This window comes from Capsicum annuum, chromosome 2, assembly GCF_002878395.1.
Source record: "Capsicum annuum cultivar UCD-10X-F1 chromosome 2, UCD10Xv1.1, whole genome shotgun sequence".
NCBI classification, from domain to species: Eukaryota; Viridiplantae; Streptophyta; class Magnoliopsida; order Solanales; family Solanaceae; genus Capsicum; species Capsicum annuum.
Window position 1 is genome coordinate 76,870,139 of NC_061112.1, and position 21,395 is coordinate 76,891,533.

A 21,395-nucleotide genomic window follows, 5' to 3' on the forward strand; every position below is an offset into this window, starting at 1 on the left:
GGTTGCGTAACTAAGCTTGAAGATTCGATTTCAAGGAAATTCCTCTGTCAATCATCAAGAATCTTCCTTCTAAGGTATCCGTGAGTTGATTCATGGACTTCTTTCATCCATAAAGCTCAAGAACCATATTTTAACTTTTGTATCATGATGTTTATGTTGTTGGTGGTTGATATTCATGTGGTTGGAGTTTGATGATGCCTAAGATGGGATCTTTGTATGTTTATTGTGAGGATATGGTGGTATTTAACGTATAAATATGTGAAATTGGTGGTAGAATATTTGTAATCTTGATGAATCCACCTATGCCTAAGATGTGCATGTAAGGTGTTAATGAAAATACCTAAGGGAATAGAAATCATGCTTTTATGACATAATAAGCCCTAAATGACTATTCCATGTTCTAAGTTTTTGTTCAACATGATCCCCATGCTATTGTCTTGAATTAAAGATGTTATATGAAATGCTCATGATATTGTTTTCATATGGAACGACCATGTTTTTAAAGCCATGCAAGTATATACATGTTGTGTGCATTCCCGATCATCTGATAGTTTGTTGAGAATCATTCTTATTATGAAAGCCTTACTTATGATATTGTGAATTGTGGACTCAAATTTTGTGATCAAGTTATTTCATGTGTGTCAGTTTCCTTCTATCGAGTCCTGGGGGTACTTGTACCTGAAAACTATAGTTGTGTGCCTAGAGCCATGTCATGTTTCACGATATCTGAACTCAAGCTATGATTCCATAGACTTCAGTCAGTCATGTGACTCAGGAAAACCTCATGATCTTAGTCAGTGGTCAGATATTAGTAACATTCCGCCAGTCAACGGAATTCAATAAGATTAAGTTATGCACAGTCAGTTATTCATGTACAGTCCCTCTAGATGGGAGTAGAGGTTAGCATCGAGTGAACCTAAGGATGGGAACTCACCCGTCAGTTCAGGGTGTCATTCTTAGTAGTCATCCTTGTGTTCCAGAACTACGTAGCCAGCGTAGGTTGAGATATCTTAACTCGTTAGATTAGGGTTGATGAGGTGTCTTAACCCATAAGTTTAGGGTTCCCACCACTATCATTGAGTACCCGCCAGATAAGGGTCACTCACAGGCTGTCCTTACCTGTGGCACAGTATTGATACCCCTCCAGTAGTTTTAGAGGTTGGACCCCAACTTATCCATAACGGTATACATGGGGCATGTCGGTTAAACAGTACTTCCCACAGTTTCAATATCAGTGTTGATAAAAGAACTCAGGGTGTTCTTCAGATTTTAGTATATACAGGACTGTCAAATATAGTCGTCCATGTTATTTGTTTCATTATCAGTCATGATAGTTATCAGTAAACCATGTATTAGCTTATAGGTCATGCTATGACGTATTCACTGTCCCAGTTACTATATATGTGTGTTTGCACTCCCACGTTCATATTAGTTTGTAAGTATTGTTCATGCATGAAACCCTTTATGTTCAGCCTACCTTTCTCATATACTCAGTACTCCAGTTGTACTGACGCATTTGCGCTATGGTGCTTTCTTTTCATATTACACCATAGGTTTCGAGACATGAGCTCCAGCCCAGCAGTAGCGGTATCATTCCAGTCGCAGAGACACAGTGAGTCCTCATTGATTCAAGGACAATATGATTTGATACATTTATTTATTTCTTTAGTTCAATTTTATGAAGTTATTTGGAGACATGTTCCTCCAACTCCTTATTCAGATAGTTTAGAGGCTTTCAGATTTATGTTAAGTTTTACGTTTAGACTTAGCTTTCAGATTGAGTTGTTTTGGGTATTTTCACCCACATGATTTTATTCAGTTGAAACTTATGGCCTTACAGTTCTATGTATTCCGCATATTTATATCATGATATATAGTATATAGGTACAGATATCAGTCATGGGTTAGCTTGTGGTACCTCGGGGTTAAGAGCACCGTGTAGCACTCTTGTTCAGCGAATTGGGGTGTTACAAACTTAGTATCAGAGCCAAAGGTTCAATAGAGTCCTAGGAAGTCTGAAAGCCATATCTAGTAGAGTCTTGTACATGGGTGTGTTGCACGCCATATTTATGTGCAGGAGGCTATAAGATGTTTTAGGAACAGTCCCCTTTCTTCATTATTCATGTCAGGTTCTATTGTCTTGTATCCCTTCTCAGTAAATTCTCATTCAAGGATGAATATTCCTAAGGGGGAGATATTGTAATACCTCATATGTTTCTATGCTAGGAAGTGAATAAGTATTCCTATGTATGAAATCTCCTATCCTTGATTCATACGTGAGTAAATGGCTTACAATAAATATACTAGTGATAGGATAGCTTATGATACATTAAGCATGTTCATATGAGTTACTTAAGGTAATACAAGATAAGAGTTTTTGAATCCACCAAGTTTTAGTGTTCAATTTTTCAAGGGTCATGATTCGATGAGTATACCTCAATGTTAATGTGGTAGTTTGGCTTATTTAGACCCACCAAATTGTAGAGAATCGAATTATCTTTGCAATAATACCAATTTCGCCTTAATCCAATACCCGAGCGAAAAGTTATGCCCATTTTCATGAGAGACAGTAAGGATAGGCGATTGGTTAGGCGCCGCCCAACCAAATATAGGCGATTGGTTAGGGCTTGCCTAACCTATCTTAGGCAATCACTTGGGTGCCACCTAAGTCAGTTCCAAGTGATAAAAACACTCCGTTTTTGAGTTATTTTAAGGGTAATTAAATCTTTTAACACTTCTTACACGTCCCTAAACTTAACCCTACGAAATATATAGTTCCTAAACATATTACAATCCTATTATAATCTCAAAGCTTATCATCTAAGAGCAGTAAAAGATTAAAACAACTAGGGTTGCGTAACTAAGCTTGAAGATCCGATTTAAAGAAAATTCCTCCGTCAATCATCAGGAATCTTCCTTTTAAGGTACGCGTAAGTTGATTCATGGACTCCTTTCATCCATGAAGCTCAGAAGCATCTTCTAAATTTTGTATCATGATGTTTATATTGTTGGTGGTTGATGTTCATGTGGTTGGAGTTTGATGATGCCTAAGATGGGATCTTTGTATGTTTATTGTGAGGATATGGTGGTATTTAACGTATAAATATGTGAAATTGGTGGTTGAATATTTGTAATATTTATGAATCCACCTATGCCTAAGATGTGCATGTAAGGTGTTAGTGAAAATACCTAAGAGAATAGAAATCATGCTTTTATGACATAATAAGCCCTAAATGACTATTCCATGTTCTAAGTTTATGTTCAACGTGATCCCCATGCTATTGTCTTGAATTGAAGATGTTATATGAGATGCTCATGATATTGTTTTGATATGGAACGACCATGTTATTGAAGCCATGCAAGTATATACATGTTGTGTGCATTCCCGATCATGTGATAGTTTGTTGAGAATCATTCTTATTATGAAAGCCTTACTTATGATATTTTGAATTGTGGACTCAAATCTTGTGATCAAGTCATGTCATGTGTGTCAGTTTCCTCCTATCGAGTACTGGGGGTACTTGTACCTAAAAACTATAGTTGTGTGCCTAGAGCCATGACATGTTTCACGATATCCGAACTCAAGCTATGATTCCATAAACTTCAGTTAGTCATGTGACTTAGGAAAACCTCATGATCTTTGTCAGTGGTCAGATATTAGTAACATTCCTCCAGTCAACGGAATTCAATAAGATTAAGTTATGCACAGTCAGTTATTCATGTCCAGTCCCTCCAGATGGGAGTGGAGGTTAGCACCGAGTGAACCTAAAGATGGGAACTCACCCGTCAGTTCAGGGTGTCATTCTTAGTAGTCATCCTTGTGTTCCAGAACTACGTAGCCAGCGTAGGTTGAGATATCTTAACCTTTCAGATTAGGGTTGATGAGGTGGCTTAACCCATCAGTTTAGGGTTCCCACCGCTCTCATTGAGTACCTGCCACATAAGGGTTACTTACAGGCTGTCCTTACCTGTGGCACAATATTGACACCCCTCCAGTAGTTTTAGAGATTGGAACCAAGCTTATCCATAACGGTATACATGGGGCATGTCGGTTAAATAGTACTTCCCACAGTTTCAATATCCGTGTTGATAAAAGAACTCAGGTTGTTCTTCAGATTTTAGTATATACAGGACTATCAGATATAGACATCTATGTTATCAGTTTCATTATCAGTCATGACAGTTATTAGTAAACCATGTATTAGCTTATAGTTCATGCTATGACGTATTCACTGTCCCAGTTACTATATATGTGTGTTTGCACTCCCACGTTCATGTTAGTCAGTCAGTGTTGTTCATGCATGAAACCCTTTATGTTCAGCCTACCTTTCTCGTATACTCAGTACTCCGATTGTACGGATGTATTTGCGCTATAGTGCCTTCTTTTCATGTTACACCATAGGTTTTGAGACACGAGCTCCAGCCCAGTAGTAGCAGTAGCATTCCAGTCGCAGTAGCATTCTAGTCGCAGAGACAAAGTGAGTCCTCATTGATTCGCGGACAATATGATTTGATACATTTATTTATTTCTTCAATTCAACTTTACGAAGTTAGTTGGAGACATGTTTCTTCAACTCCTTATTCAGATAGTTTAGAGGCTTTCAGATTTACGTTCAGATTTACGTTTAGACTTAGCTTTCAGATTGAGTTGTTTTGGGTATTTTCACTCATATGATTTTATACATTTGAAACTTATGGCCTTACAGTTCTATGTATTCCGCATTATTATATAATGATATGCAGTATACAGGTATAGATATCAGTCATGGGTTAGCTTGTGGTCCCTCGGGGTTATGAGCACCGTGTAGCATTCCAGTTCAGCGAATTGGGGTGTTACAAATTTGGTATCAGAGCCTAAGGTTCAATAGAGTCCTAGGAAGTCTGAAAGCCGTATCTAGTAGAGTCTTGTCCATGGGTGTGTTGTGCGCCACATTTATGTGCAGGAGGCTATAAGATGTTTTAGGAACAGTCCCCTTGCTTCATTATTCATGTCAGGTTCTATTGTCTTGTATCCCTACTTAGTAAATTCTTATTCGAGGATAAATATTCCCAAGGGGGAGATATTGTAATACCTCACACGTTTCTAATCTAGGAAGTGAATAAGTATTCCTATGTATGAAATATCCTATCCTGTGATTCATACTTGAGTACATGACTTACAACAAATATCCAAGTGATAGGATATCTTATGATACATTAAGCATGTTCATATGAGTTACTTAAGGTAGTACAAGATAAGAGTTTTTGAATCCATCAAGTCTTAGTGTTCAATTTTGTAAGGGTCATCTTTGAATAAGTATAACTTGATGTTAATGTGGTATTTTGGCTGATTTAGACCCACCAAATTGTAGAGAATTGAATTATCTTTCCAAAGATACCAATTTTGCCTTAATCCAATACCCGAGCGAAAAGTTATGCCCATTTTCATGAGAGACAGTAAGGATAGGCGATTGGTTAGGCGCCGCCCAACCAAACATAGGAGATTGGTTAGGGGCCGCCCAACCTAGCTTAGGCAATCACTTGGGTGCCACCTAAGTCAGTGCCAAGTGCCAAACACACTCCGTTTTTGAGTTATTTTAAGGGTAATTGTCTTTTAACACTCCTTACACGTCCCAAAACTTAACCCTATGAAATATATAGTTTCTAAACATATTACAATCCTATTATCATCTCAAATCTTATCATCCAAGAGCACTAAAAGAGAAAAACAACTAGGGTTGCGTAACTAAGCTTGAAGATCCGATTTCAAGGAAATTCCTCCGTCAATCATCAAGAATCTTCCTTCTAAGGTATGCATGAGTTGATTCATGGACTCCTTTTGTCCATGAAGCTCAAGAACCATCTTCTAAATTTTGTATCTTGATGTTTATGTTGTTTGTGGTTGATGTTCATGTGGTTGGAGTTTGATGATGCCTAAGATGTTATCTTTGTATGTTTATTATGACGATATGGTGGTATTTAACGTATAAATATGTGAAATTAGTGGTTGAATATTTGTAATCTTGATGAATCCACCTATGCCTAAGATGTGAATGTAAGGTGTTAGTGAAAATACCTAAGGGAATAGAAATCATGCTTTTATGACATAATAAGCCCTAAATGACTATTCCATGTTCTAAGTTTATGTTCAACGTGATCCCCACACTATTGTCTTGAATTAAAGATGTTATATGAAATGCTCATGATATTGTTTTGATATGGAACGACCATGTTATTGAAGCCATGCAAGTATATACATGTTGTGTGCATTCCCGATCATGTGATAGTTTGTTGAGAATCATTCTTATTATGAAAGCCTTACTTATGATATTGTGAATTGTGGACTCAAATCTTGTGATCAAGTCATGTCATGTGTGTCAGTTTCCTCCTATCGAGTCTTGAGGGTACTTGTACCTAAAAACTATAGCTGTGTGCCTAGAGCCATGTCATGTTTCACAATATCCGAACTCAAGCTATGATTCCATAGACTTCAGTCAGTCATATGACTCAGGAAAACCTAATGATCTTAGTCAGTGGTCAGATATTAGTAACATTGCTCTAGTCAATGGAATTCAATAAGATTAAGTTATGCACAGTCAGTTATTCATGTCCAGTCCCTCCAGATGGAAGTACAGGTTAGCACCGAGTGAATCTAAGGGTGGGAACTCACCCGTCAGTTCAGGGTGTGATTCTTAGTAGTCATCCTTATGTTCTAGAACTACGTAGCCAGCGTAGGTTGAGATATCTTAAGCCATCAGATTAGGTTTGATGAGGTGGCTTAACCCATCAGTTTAGGGTTCCCACCGCTCTCATTGAGTACTTGCCAGATAAGGGTCACTCACAGGCTGTCCTTACCTGTGGCACTGTATTGACACCCCTCCAGTAGTTTTAGAGATTGGACCCCAGCTTATCCATAGCGGTATACATGGGCATGTCGGTGAAACAGTACTTTCCACAGTTTCAATATTAGTCTTGATAAAAGAACTCAGGGTGTTCTTCAGATTTTAGTATATATAGGACTGTCAGATACAGTCGTCTATGTTATCAGTTTCATTATCAGTCATGACAGTTATCAGTAAACCATGTATATTTGCACTCCCACATTCATATTAGTCAGTCAGTGTTGTTCATGCATGAAACCCTTTATGTTCAGCCTAACTTTCTCATATACTCAGTACTCTAGTTGTATTGACGCATTTGCGCTATGGTTCTTTCTTTTCATGTTACACCATAGGTTTCGAGACACGAACTCCAGCCCAGCAGTAGCGGTAGCTTTCCAGTCGCATAGACACAGCGAGTCCTCATTGATTTGAGGATAATATGATTTGATACATTTATTTATTTCTTCAGTTCAGTTTTATAAAGTTAGTTGGAGACATATTCCTTCAACTCCTTATTCAGATAGTTTAGAGGCTTTCAGATTTACGTTTAGATTTATGTTTAAACTTAGCTTTCAGATTGAGTTGTTTTGGGTATTTTCACCCACATAATTTTATTTAGTTGAAACTTATGGCCTTACAGTTCTATGTATTCCATATTATTATATCATGATATGTAGTATACAGGTACAGATATCATTCATGGGTTAGCTTGTGGTTCTTCAGGGTTATGAGCATCGTGTAGCATTCCGGTTCAACGAATTGGGGTGTTACAAACTTGGTATCAGAGCCTAAGGTTCAATAGAGTCCTAGGAAGTCTGAAAGCCGCATCTAGTAGAGTCTTGTACATGGGGGTGTTGCTCGCCACATTTATGTGCAGGAGGCTATAAGATGTTTTAGGAACAGTCCCCTTTCTTCATTATTCATTTCATATTAGTGAGCATAATCATAAGTTAAAATCTCAGTCTAATCCATTCTTCTCTTATTCCAGACCATGGCCCCAAAGAGAAGAAACCAATTAGCTCCTCAGCCCAAAGATCCTTTAGGAGAACACGTTTCCCATGCGGATTTTAGAGCCCCATTTACCACACTTGATCAGTTCATGGCTGCACAGAATGAACAACCACCAGTCATTCCGGCCAATCTAGTGGCCAATCCCAAAGCAGCTAGGTTTTGGGACTTCACCCGGATGATCCCTCCATCTTTCCATGGGTCTAAGTCTTATGAGGACCCTCAGGAGTTCATTGACCAAGTCCATAAGTTCATTGAAATCATGGGTGTTACTTCTATTGAGAGTGCTGAGTAGCTGCCTACCAGTTACAGGATGTTGCTCATGATTGGTACAAACAACGGAAATTTGAGAGGTTAGATGATACAGGCCCTATCAAGTGGGAGAAATTTGTCACGGTCGTCTTAGATAGATTCTTTCCCTAAGAGCTGAGGGAAACCAAAGTTCTCGAGTTCATCAAACTCAAGTAGGGGAATATGATGGTTAGGGAGTATTCTCTCAGATTTACTCAGCTAGCCAGGTATGCTCCTCATATGGTTGCAGGCAATAGAGCTAAGATGAGCAAGTTTATGTCAGGGATGTGTGTATCATCTCGTGCGTGTTAAAGATTCTAGTTTTTAATCTCCCAGCCTCGAAACAGTCCCTGTTGTTAATGAATACTCAGATGTGTTTCCCGAAGATCTTATAGGTATTCCTTCCAAAAGGGAAATAGACTTCGGTATAGACCTTCTTCTGGATACTCAACCTATTTCTATTCCACCATATAGAATGGCACCAGTAGAACTCAAGGAACTGAAAGATCAGTTGAAGGATCTCTTAGATAAGGGATTCATTAGACCCAGCATTTCCCCATGGGGTGCGCCAATGTTATTCGTGCGCAAGAAAGATAGTTTTCTTAGGATGTGTATTGATTATCGTCAACTCAATAAGGTCATGGTCAAGAACAGATATCCTCTTCCCAGGATTGATGATCTATTTGACCAACTTCAGGGTGCTAGTTAATTCTCCAAGATAGACCTCAGATCAGGCTATCATCAGCTCAGAGTTAGAGAATGTGACATTCCAAAGATAACTTTCCGTACTCGGTATGGTCACTTCTAATTTTTAGTCATGTTATTTGTTCTTACCAATGCCCCTACAGCTTTTATGGATTTAATAAACCGTGTGTTCAAGCAGTACTTGGACATGTTTATCATTATCTTTATAGATGATATTCTGGTTTTTTCTCTCACAGAGCGTGATTATGCAGACCATCTTAGGATTGTTCTTCAGACTCTCAGGGATCACCAGTTGTTCGCTAAGTTCAGAAAGTGTAAATTTTGGCTAAGATCAGTAGCATTCCTTGGCCATTTTATTTTCGGTGATGGCATTAGAGTAGATCCTCAGAAAATTGAGGCTGTAAGAAACTGGCCCAGACCCGTATCTCCATCAGATATTAGGTGTTTCTTAGGTTTGGCTGGCTATTACAGATGGTTTGTTGAGGGATTTTCTTCTATTGCATCTCCCATGTCCAGATTGACTCAGAAAAGTATTAAGTTTCAGTGGTCAGATTCATGCAAGAAGATCTTTTAAGAGTTGAAGACTCGACTCACCTCTGCTCCAGTTCTAGCTATTCTAGATGGTTCAGATGGTTTTGTAGTCTATTGTGATGAATCCAGAGTGGGTTTAGGTTGTGTACTCATGAAGCATGGTAAGGTCATAGCCTACACCTCCAGATAGTTAAAGCCACATGAGAAGAATTATCCTACTCATGATCTTGAGTTAGAAGCGTTAGTTTTTGCCTTGAAGATTTGGAGGCATTATCTCTATGGAGTTCATGTAGATGTCTTCACAGACCATAAAAGCCTCCAGTATGTGTTTTCCTAGAAAGATCTCTATCTTTGCCAGAGAAGGTGGTTAGAGCTCTTGAAGGATTACGACATGAGTGTTCTTTATCATCCGGGCAAGGCCAATATTGTGGCCGACGCTCTCAGTTGACTCTCTATGGGTAGTATTTCTCACGTTGAGGATAGTAAGAAAAAGATGGCTCAGAAGATCCATCAGCTTGCCAGAATACATGTTGGCTTAGTCGATTCTTTAGAGGGTGGTGTATGTGTTCATAGTAGTTCAGAGTCATCTCTAGTTTTTGAGGTGAAAGAGAAACAAGACAGGGATCCTAGCCTTGTCAAGCTCAAAGAGTCAGTTCAGAATCAGAAAGTCGAGGTTTTCTCCCAAAGAGGAGATGGTGTTCTTCGTTTTCAGGGTCATCTATATGTTCCAGGTGTAGATGAATTGAGGTAGTGAATTCTCATAGAAGCACATGGTGTGCGGTACTCTATTCATCTAGGGGCCATTAAGTTGTACCGTGACATACAGGATATCTATTAGTGAAGTGGGATGAAGAGAGATGTTGCAGAGTTTGTGGCTAAGTGCTTTACATGTCAGAAGGTTAAGATAGAGCATCAGAAACCTAGTGGTTCCACGCAAGAGTTCACTATTCCTACTTAGAAGTGGGAAGAAGTTAACATGGACTTCGTGATAGGTTTTCCTAGAGCTCGTCATCAGCATGATTCAGTTTCGGTCATTATAGATAGAATGACCAAGTTAGCTCATTTCCTTCCTGTTCGTACTTCTTATTCCACCGAGGATTATGCCAAACTTTATATCAAGGATTTAGTCAGGTTACACGGTGTTACACTATTTATCATCTCAGACAGAGGTACCCAGTTCACTTCTTACTTTTGGAAAGCATTCCAAAAGGGTCTCGTACCCAAGTCCATCTCAGTACAATATTTCATCCTCAGACAGATGGTCAAGCAGAGAGGACCATTCAGACTCTTAAAGATATTCTAAGGGCGTGTACAATTGACTTCAAGGGAAGTTAGGATGACCACTTGCCTTTGATTGAGTTTGCATACAACAATAACTATCATTGTAGTATTCAGATGGCTCTATTTAAAGTTCTCTATGGTAAGAGATGTAGATCTCCGATTGGTTGGTTCAAAGTTAGTGAGGCCTCAATCATAGGTCCTGACTTAGTATTCGATACCTTAGAGAAAGTTTGATTGATCAGAGAGCGAATCCGAGCTGCTCAAAGCCGATAGAAGTCCTATGCAGATATTTGTATAAAGGATCTCGAGTTTGAGGTCAATGACTATATCTATCTTAAGATATCTCCCATGAAGGGAGTGAAGAGGTTTGGCAAAAAAGGGAACTCAGTCCCCAATATGTCGGTCCCTTCAGAATTCTTTGTCGCTTTGGCAAGGTAGATTATGAGCTTGAGTTGCCTTCAGATCTAGCCTCAGTCCATCCAGTCTTCCATGTCTCTTTGCTAAAGAAGTGCATAGGTTACCCAGCAGCTGTTGTCCCTATTCAGAGCATCGACATTCAGAATAGCCTCTCTTATAAAGAGATTCCAGTTGAAATCTTAGATTATCAGACTCGTAGATTGAGGAACAAAGAAGTCCCTCTAGTCAAGGTTCTTTGGCGAAATCAGTCTCATGAGGGAGCTACTTGGGAAGCAGAAGTAGATATACGTAACAAGTATCCTCACCTCTTCCCTGCTAATTCATATCAAGTTCAAGGTAACAGTTCTCCTTAATCTTATTTAGTTTCACGTTCATATATCCAGTATAAATTGATACCTATTAACCATTCCATACTCAGTCATACATTCATGTGTAAGTTGTCCGTGCATCAGATATGCACGAGTTCAGTAAGGTTTGTATGTCAGTCCTGAGATCAAGTTGCAGTTCTTCATGTTCAGTTTAGGTTCTATTGTCTTGTATCCCTTCTCAGTAAATTCTTATTCGAGGACGAATATTCCCAAGGGGGAGATATTGTAATACCCTACATGTTTCTAACCTAGGAAGTGAGTAAGTATTCCTATGTATGAAATCTCCTATCCTGTGATTCATACTTGAGTACATGACTTACAATGAATATCTTAGTGATAGGATAGCTTATGATGCATTAAGCTTGTTCATATGAGTTACTTAAGGTAATACAAGATAAGAGTTTTTGAATCCATCAAGTTTTAGTGTTCAATTTTGCAAGGGTCATATTTTAATGAGTATAACTGAATTTTAATGTGGTATTTTGGCTGATTTAGACCCACCAAATTGTAAAGAATTTAATTATCTTTCCAACGACACCAATTTTGCCTTAATCCAATACCCGAGTAAAAAGTTATGCCCATTTTTGTGAGAGACAGTAAGGATAGGCGATTGGTTAAGCGCCGCCCAACCAAACATAGGAGATTGGTTAGGCGCCGCCCAACCTAGCTTAGGCAATCACTTGGGCGCCGCCTAAGTCAGCTCCAGGTGCGAAAAACACTCCGTTTTTGAGTTATTTTAAGGGTAATTAAGTCTTTTAACACTCCTTACATGTCCCTAAACTTAACCCTACGAAATATATATCTTCTAAACATAATACAACCCTATTATCATCTCAAAGGTCATCATCCAAGAGCACTAAAAGAGAAAAACAACTAGGGTTGCATAACTAAGCTTGAAGATCCGATTTCAAGGAAATTCCTCCGTCAATCATCAAGAATCTTCCTTCTAAGGTATGTGTGAGTTGATTCATGGACTCCTTTTGTCCATGAAGCTCAAGAACCATCTTCTAAATTTTGTATCATGATGTTTATGTTGTTGGTGGTTGATGTTCATGTGGTTGGAGTTTGATGATCCCTAAGATGGGATCTTTGTATGTTTATTGTGAGAATATGGTGGTATTTAACATATAAATATGTGAAATTGGTGGTTGAATATTTGTAATCTTGATGAATCCACCTATGCCTAAGATGTGCATGTAAGGTGTTAATGAAAATACCTAAGGGAATAGAAATCATGCTTTTATGACATAATAAGCCCTAAATGACTATTCCATGTTCTAAGTTTATGTTCAACGTGATTCCTATGCTATTGTCTTGAATTGAAGATGTTATATGAGATGCTCATGATTTGTTTTGATATGGAATGACCATGTTATTGAAGACATGAAAGTATATACATGTTGTGTGCATTCCCGATCATGTGATAGTTTATTAAGAATCATTCTTATTATGAAAGCCTTACTTATGATATTGTGAATTGTGGACTCAAATCTTGTGATCAAGTCATGTCATGTGTGTTAGTTTCCTCCTATCGAGTCCTGGGAGTACTTGTACCTGAAAACTATAGCTGTATGCCTAGAGCCATGTTATGTTTCACGATATCCAAACTCAAGCTGTGATTCCATAGACTTCAATCAGTCATGTGACTAAGGAAAACCTCATGATCTTAGTCAGTGGTCAGATATCAGTAACATTTCGCTAGTCAACGGAATTCAATAAGATTAATTCATGCACAGTCAGTTATTCATGTCTAGTCCCTCTAGATGGGAGTAGAGGTTAGCACCGAGTGAACCTAAGGATGGAAACTCACCGGCCAGTTCAGGGTGTGATTCTTAGTAGTCATCCTTGTGTTCCAGAACTGCGTAGCCAGCGTAGGTTGAGATATCTTAACCCGTCAGGTTAGAGTTGATAAGGTGGCTTAACCATTTATGTTCATCCTACCTTCCTTGTATACTCAGTACTCCAGTTGTACTGACGTATTTGCGCTATGGTACTTTCTTTTCATGTTACACCATAGGTTCCGAGACACGAGCTCCAGCCCAGCAGTAGCGGTAGCATTCCAGTCGCAGTGACACAGTGAGTCCTCATTGATTCGAGGACAATATGATTTGATACGTTTATTTATTTCTTTAGTTCAGTTTTATGAAGTTAGTTGGAGATATGTTCCTTCAACTCGTTATTCAGATAGTTTAGAGGCTTTCAAATTTACGTTCAGATTTACGTTCAGACTTAGCTTTCAGATTGAGTTGTTTTGGGTATTTTCACCCTCATGATTTTATTCAGTTGAAACTTATGGCCTTACAGTTCTATGTATTCCACATTATTATATCATGATTTGCAGTATACAGGTACAGTTATCATTCATGGGTTAGCTTGTGGTCCCTTGGGGTCATGAGCATCGTGTAGCATTTCGGTTCCGCGAATCGGGGTGTTACACCTTTCCTCCTCAAAGATTAACAAATTATAATACTTTCTCTCCAAGAAAATCAAGAATTCAAGTTCTCTAATCCAAGAACATTCAAGAAAAGCATCAAGATTGGTGTTTCTCTTTCAAGCTTAAGGGTTTAAGTTATGTTTGATGTTCATCCATGGGCCCTTTTCACCCATGGAGTCCAAGTATCTCTTTTTATTCTTTAAATCATAAATTTTGCATGATTATGTTAAACTATCTCCGTGAATATATTGTTATTTCAATTTAAATTTAATATTATAAATTATATTCAAGTGGAATAGATTATAGTATGTTTTGGATGTTGTAGTTCCCATATCATGTTCATGCAATTCAGGATAAACCCTCAATTTATGGTTTTTGTCATGTAATCATGCTATCTCATCATGTTTAAGAAAAACATCCCCAGTTTAAAGTTTTAATCTCCATGTGTTTGATGAAAATCAAAAGTGATGGATTTTTGAATAATGATTTCCTATTATAGTTTTTCAAAGCTTTTAAATATCCCTATTGTTGTATTCATTCAGTGTTGGTCGGTTATAAACATCCGATACTTAGTTGTTTGTATAATTTCAGTAGCAACAGAATTATTTTAGATATACCATGAGCATTATTATTTAGACAGTTATTATGATCGGTTATTTGTTCAGTTAAACTTAGTTCAGTCCAGTAATCAGTGCCATTCAGTTAGGAGTAAGTTTTAGCAATGAGCGAACATAGGAATGGGGGACCACACGTCATTTAGGACTGGGTCCTTAGTAACAGTCCTTAAGTTCCAGAACTACATAACCAGCATAGGATTATGAGATATCACCCGCCAGTTTAGGACTGACACTCTCTTAGAGGTCACCCGCATGTTTAAGACTGACTCGCTTGTCCTTTGGGACATTAAATTAGTGGATCTTCACAACTAGTGTTAGTATCTATGGCACAGTAGTGACACCCTTCTAATTGGGGTTATAGGTTGGACCCCGATTAGCCCAAATTGGTGCATGAGGGTTAGATAATACCTCCCACATTCTCAGTTCAGTCTTCTGTATAGAATTCAGTTCATGTTTACTTGACCATAGCATACAGATTTCTAGGTATTCAGTTATCAGATTTTAGTAATTTAGTTGACAGAATATTTTAGAAATATTATATTCTTGGTCATGCATTCTCAGTATTTTAGTTTTTATGCATTCATACTCAGTTATCTTATGTTATTCAGTCAGTCATTACTTCATACATAATTAAACCATGCATCTCAGCCTAACCTCAACTTATATACTAGTACATTCAAAGTACTGACTGCATACTCTTCATTGCGCTATGATGTCTTATATTATATGTTCGGACGCTTAGTTTTCTGATCATAATTAAATAGTCCATTACTTTAGCAGAAGCAGTGGTGAGTCCTTATCTATCGAGGATCTGTTATGTTTATTTAGTCTATCCATATTTCTTTTCAGTTAGTCAGTTGGAGTTAATTGGGGCCTTTCCCATCAACTCCTCAGTCATTTTAGAGGCTTTTAGACATTCAGACAATTAGTTTATTAGTCTTATCATTCCTGTTTTAGTATGTTTTACAGATATTACAGACTTGTGAAATCAATTGTGTTTTTAGTATTTAATACCTTATGGACTTATCAGTTATTTTTCGTGCATGCCTATTATCATTATATTTTTTTAGTGCTCACAGTGGATACCATCGCATGGGTTAACTTGTGGTCACTTATTACTATAAGCACCGTTGTATGACTAGGTATAGCCTTGGGTCGAGAAAAAACTTGGTATCAGAGCTTAAGGTTTTACAGTATCCTAGGGAGTCTGAAAGACGCATTGAGTAGAGTCTTGTACATGGGTATGAAGCACGCCACACTTATGGACAAGAGGCTACAAGACATTTTTGAAAAGTTTCCCTTCTTTCAGTATTTATGACATGTGAATGAGCATAAGCTCTATTTGAAACTATCTTTCTAATTTATTCTTTCTTCCATTTACAAACAATGCCTCCCAAAACAAACCATGAAAGAAGAAATAGAAATTAATCTGCACCTCTGCCTATTCAGGAAGATCCCTTGAATAAGCACGTCTCTCATCCCAAGTTCAGTGCTACATTCACTACCTTAGATAATTTAGTAGCTACTTATAACAATCAGTAGGCTTCTGCCCTAGCTAATCCATTGGCAAATACTGCTGCAGCTAGGATTCAAGATTTCACCCGAATGAATCCCCCTTTGTTTTTGGGATCTAAGTCTGAGGATAATCTGCAGTAATTTCTTGATATGGTTTAGAAGGTGGTTGATATAATGGGTGTTACTTTGAGTGAGAGTATAGAGTTGGCTACATATCTGTAATACCCCGTATGTTTCTAAGCTAGAAAGTGAACTATTTTTCCTACGTATGAAACCTCCTATCCTGTGATTCATATTTGAGTACATGACTTATAATGAGTATCCTAGCAATAATATAGCTTATGATGTGTTAAGCATGTTCATATGAGTCACTTAAGGTAATGCAAGCTAAGAGTTTTTGAATCCATCAAGTTTTAGTATTTGGTTTCACAAGGGTCATCTTTGAATAAGCATAACTCAATGTTTATGTGGTGTTTTGGAAGATTTATAACCACCAAATTTTATAGAATCAAATTAGCTTTCCAACGATACCAATTTTCCCCAAATTCGATACCCGAGCAAGAAGTTATGACTTTGCAAAGTAGAGTACGTCACCTGACATAAGGTGTGCGATAAGGTGTATGACACACACCCTAATATGTGCGATAAGATATTCTACACACACCCTAAGGTGTGAGATAAAGTGTGCGCCGCATATGTGGGTGTCCAGGTGACTTAAATAGTACGTTTTTGGGGTAAAATGATCCTTTTTCCACCCCTATATAATGCCTAAACACGGAATTAAGCCCTTATTTCACCAAAACATATTCTTTCTCTCAAAATCCTCTCAAGAACACAAGCTAGGGTTTTCATAGAAGATTCAAGTTCAAGGAAATTCCTCCATCAATCATCAAGAATCTTTCTTCTAAGGTATGCGTAGTGTTCATCCACAGATTCCTTTCATCCGTGGAGTTCAAGAATCAATCTTTGATTACTAAATCATGAATATTTTGTGGTGATATGGTTGTATTCATGTTGTTGTTTGTTGTTTGTGCTATAGAATGGGAATTTGATGAATTTTCATGAAGATTATGATCATGTAGTTGGAAACCATGAATTTTGGTGGATTAATGTGGTGTAAATTTGTGAATACACCTATGCTTTAAAGAGTGCATGCAAGGTGTTTGATAAAATGCCTAAGATACTAGAAATCATGCAATATAGCTAAGTAGAACCCAAATGACAAGTCCATGCTCTATCCCTTATGACTCCATATGAATTTCATACAAATTGTTATGTATTGTTGTTGTGATATGGAATGCTCATGAAACTAGAACCATGCAAGTATGTACATGTTACATGCATTATCTTTCATGTTCAAGAATATGATAATCATGTGTAGTATGAAATCCCCTACTTATGATATTGTGAATTGTTGACTCCATCCTTATGATCAAGTTAGTCAAGTGTGTCAGTTTTCTTCCATCGAGTCCTGGGGGTACTTGGACCCTAAAAATATAGCTATGTGCCTAGAGCCATGACATGTTGTCACGATACTCTTAGTCAAGCCATGATCTATAGAATTTAGTTACTCATGTGACTCAGAAATCTCAGTAGTCTCAGTAGTTCAGTAATCTCAGTTATGCTCAGTTACTCTCAGTTATGCTCAGTTAATCTTAGTACCCAGTAACTTCAGTAATCTCTATAAGTCAGTATTCTTAGAAATCTCATGAACTCAGTAGTATTTCATCAGTCACGGAACTTAGTAAGTTCAGTTAATCAGTTCAGTTCAGTGTCTTTTAGATAGGAGTAGGATTCAACACCGAGCGAGCTTAGGTATGAGAAGTCACCTGTTAGATAGGACTGACATACTCAGGGGTCACCCGTTAGCACATTTATATGTATAGGACTGATCCCAAGAGTCACCCACTAGATAGGACAGACTCCACAGCAGCTGTCTTTACCGATGGTACAATATTGACACCCTTCTAGTCAGGGCAGAGATTGGACCCCAGTCAGCTTAGCATGGGGCATATCGGTTACATGAATACATCCCACAGTTACAGTTTTAGTATCAGTCTCTAGAGTAGAAATCAGAAATCAGGACTATTAGATACAGTCATTAATCTCAATAAGAAACTCAGATAGTTCTACAGACTTAAAGACCACCCGTCATATAGGCTCGGTCTCTCATTGAGTTATTCAGTATCAGTGCTTCTAGAGATCTCCCATCACATAGGCTTGATCTCAATCTCAGATTCAGTTGAGTATTCTCATTATTAGTTCTAGATATCACCCGTTATTTAGGTTTGATCTTAAGATTAGTCACTCTTAATCATTATTGGATGATTTAGACTATTAGATACAGTCACTCAGTATCAGTTACATCAATTAGGCCGATCATCACAGTTGTATTAGTTAAATCGGTTGTCATAGCTTACTTTATCATTATTAAGTTTTAGAACTATTAGACACGGTCAATCAGACTAGTTCTTCATAATTCAAACTATCAAAAATAGTCATTCATCTATTCAATATCTTAGTATTGGTAAAGTCATGATATCAGTATTCAGGCTTCGTAGTCAGTATCTCCACGAGTTCAGTAGTAGTTACGTATGTATGTATGTATTCTCACATTCATATTAGTGGCGTGTTCATGCATATAAACCCCATGCACCTAGCCTACCCCCACGTATACTCAGTACTTTAGTTGTACTGATATATTCGTGCTATGGTACTTTCTTTTATGTTACACCATAGGTTCTGAGGCACAGATTCCAGACCAGCAGTAGTAGTTTAGTTAGTAGTGAGTCCCATGTTTTGAGGACATGATCATTACATTTATTATTCTAATATTTCAGTTTATTTTTAGTTAAGGAGTTAGTTGGAGAAATATTCCTTCAACTTCTTATTCAGACAGTTTAAAGGCTTTTAGATGATTACAGAGTTATCAGATTTAGACTTTTGTATTTTCAACTTTTTTTGGTACTATGATACCACCTTATTCAGATGTTTTATTGTTCAAGATTGAACCTTATGGCCTTTTAATTCATATTTCTGCATTTTTATATGTATATTATACAGTTACAGGTACAGCTATCAGTCATAGGTTAGCTTGTCGTCCTTCGGGGTCATGAGCATCGTGTAGCATTCTGGTTTAGAAAATTGGGGTGTTACAATTGCAGTAATGAGATATAGCTCATACATGGTATAAGCAGTAAAAGGAGTATAAGGGTGCTGGGACAGGGGCTTTAGAGTGGAAGGGGTTTTCCACAACCATTTTAGACAAGTTCTTTTCTTTAGAGTTGAGGGAAGCTAAGGTGCTGGAGTTTATTAATTTGAAGCAGGGTAATATGAGTGTGGAGGAATAATCTCTTAAGTTTACTTAGTTGGTGAGGTATTATCCTTCGATGGTGGTTGATAATAGGTCTAGAATAAGTAAGTTTGTTTCTAATATAACTGATAGTGTGGTCAAGGAGTGTAGGACTGCTATGTTGATTAAGGAGATGGACCTATCTAGCATTATGGTTCATGCTCAATTAGGACTGCTATGTTGATTAAGGAGATGGACCTATCTAGTATTATGGTTCATGCTCAATAGATTAAGGAACAAAAGCTTAAGGAGAAAGATAAGAATGCCAGAACAGGTAGCTTTATTTTTCCCAGTCAGGGTCAGAAGGTGGTAATCGTTCTTAGTTCCATTAGAAATATTCAGCCCCAACTCCATCTCAGCTAGTGCTTTTGTGCCAAAATTCAAAAATAAAAGTCGGCATAGGCGCCAGGCTTTAAGTCCCAGGATAGTCTGAACAGTGGTTGTACTAATCCTCTTTGCCAAAAATATAGTAGAAATCATCAAGGTATGTGCAAGGCTGGTAGTGATATGCATTTTGGGTGTGGCAAGCCAGGCCACAGGGTTAGAGAGTGTCCAATAGTTGCTCAGAGGGGAAAGGATTTGAGCCAATAAGGTCAGTCCAATCTTTTATCAGCTCCAACAGGTCGCCCAACTCAGTAGGGGGCTACTTCCAGTGCTACCAGTGGACAGTGCCAGAATAGGTTATATGTACTCTAGTCTCAACATCATAAGGAAAGTTCTCCTGATATGGTTACAGGTACGTTACAGGTCTTTCATCTTCATGTATATGTTTGACTTGACCCAGAGTTTCACTTTTTTTTGTAACCCCTTATATAGCTGTTAATTTTGGTGTCGGTCTTAAAACATTACCAAAGCCCTTCTTAGTGTCTACCCCAGTGGGTAAATCTATTATAACAAGATAGATATATAGAAATTTCCTGGTTACAGTGTCTCAGAAAGTTATGTCACTTGATCTTGTAGAGTTAAAGATCATAGATTGGCTCCACTCATACTATGCTTTAGTTGAAGGTCAGAATAGGGTTGTTCAATTTTAGTTTCCTAATGAACCAGTCATTAAATGGAGGGTTAGTACTTCAGTGCTTAGGGGTCAGATTGTTTCATATCTTAAGGCAAGAAAAATGATATCCATGGGGTGCATATACCATCTTGTTTGAGTTAAAGACTCTAACTCTGTGACTCCCAGTCTCGTGTCCATTTCAGTTGAAAGAGAATTTCTAGATATTTTCCTTGGAGATCTTCTTGAAGTCCCTCTTAAAAAGGAAATTGACTTCGAATTAAATCTTCTTCTAGATACCCAGCCTATCTCTATCTCTCCCTAAAAAATGGCTCTAGCTGAGCTAAAAGAGTTAAAAAAAATAGTTGAAATATCTCTTAAATAAGGGATTCATTAGGCCTAGTGTTTCCCTATGGGGCACTCCAATCATGTTTATGCATAAGAAAGATGGTTCTCTCAAAATGTGCATCAATTACCATCAGTTAAACAAGTTCACAATCAAGAATAAGTATCTACTCCCCAGGATTAATGACTTGTTCGATCAACTTTAGGGTGCCAGTTATTTCTCTAAGATAAACCTCAGATACGTTTATCATCAGCTTAGATTCAGAGAATGTGACATTCTAAAGACAGCCTTTAAAACTCGGTATGGTCATTTTAAATTCCTAAATATTTATTTTGGACTAACAAATGCCCCAACAACTTTCATAGACTTGATGAATAGAGTGTTCAAGCAGTACTAAGACATGTTCATAATCATCTTTATTAATGATATTCTCATCTATTTTCATAGAAAAAATGATCAAGCAGAGCATCTCAAAATTGTATTATAGACTCTTAGAGCCCATTAGTTATTCTCCAAATTCATTAAGTGTGAGTTTTGGATAAGATTAGTAGATTTACTTAGCCATATTATTTCCGATGATGGCATTGAGTTAACTCTCAAAAGACCAAAGTAGCGAAGAACTGGCCCAGACCCATTTCTTTTTCAGATATTAGGAGTTTTCTGGGTTTGGATGGCT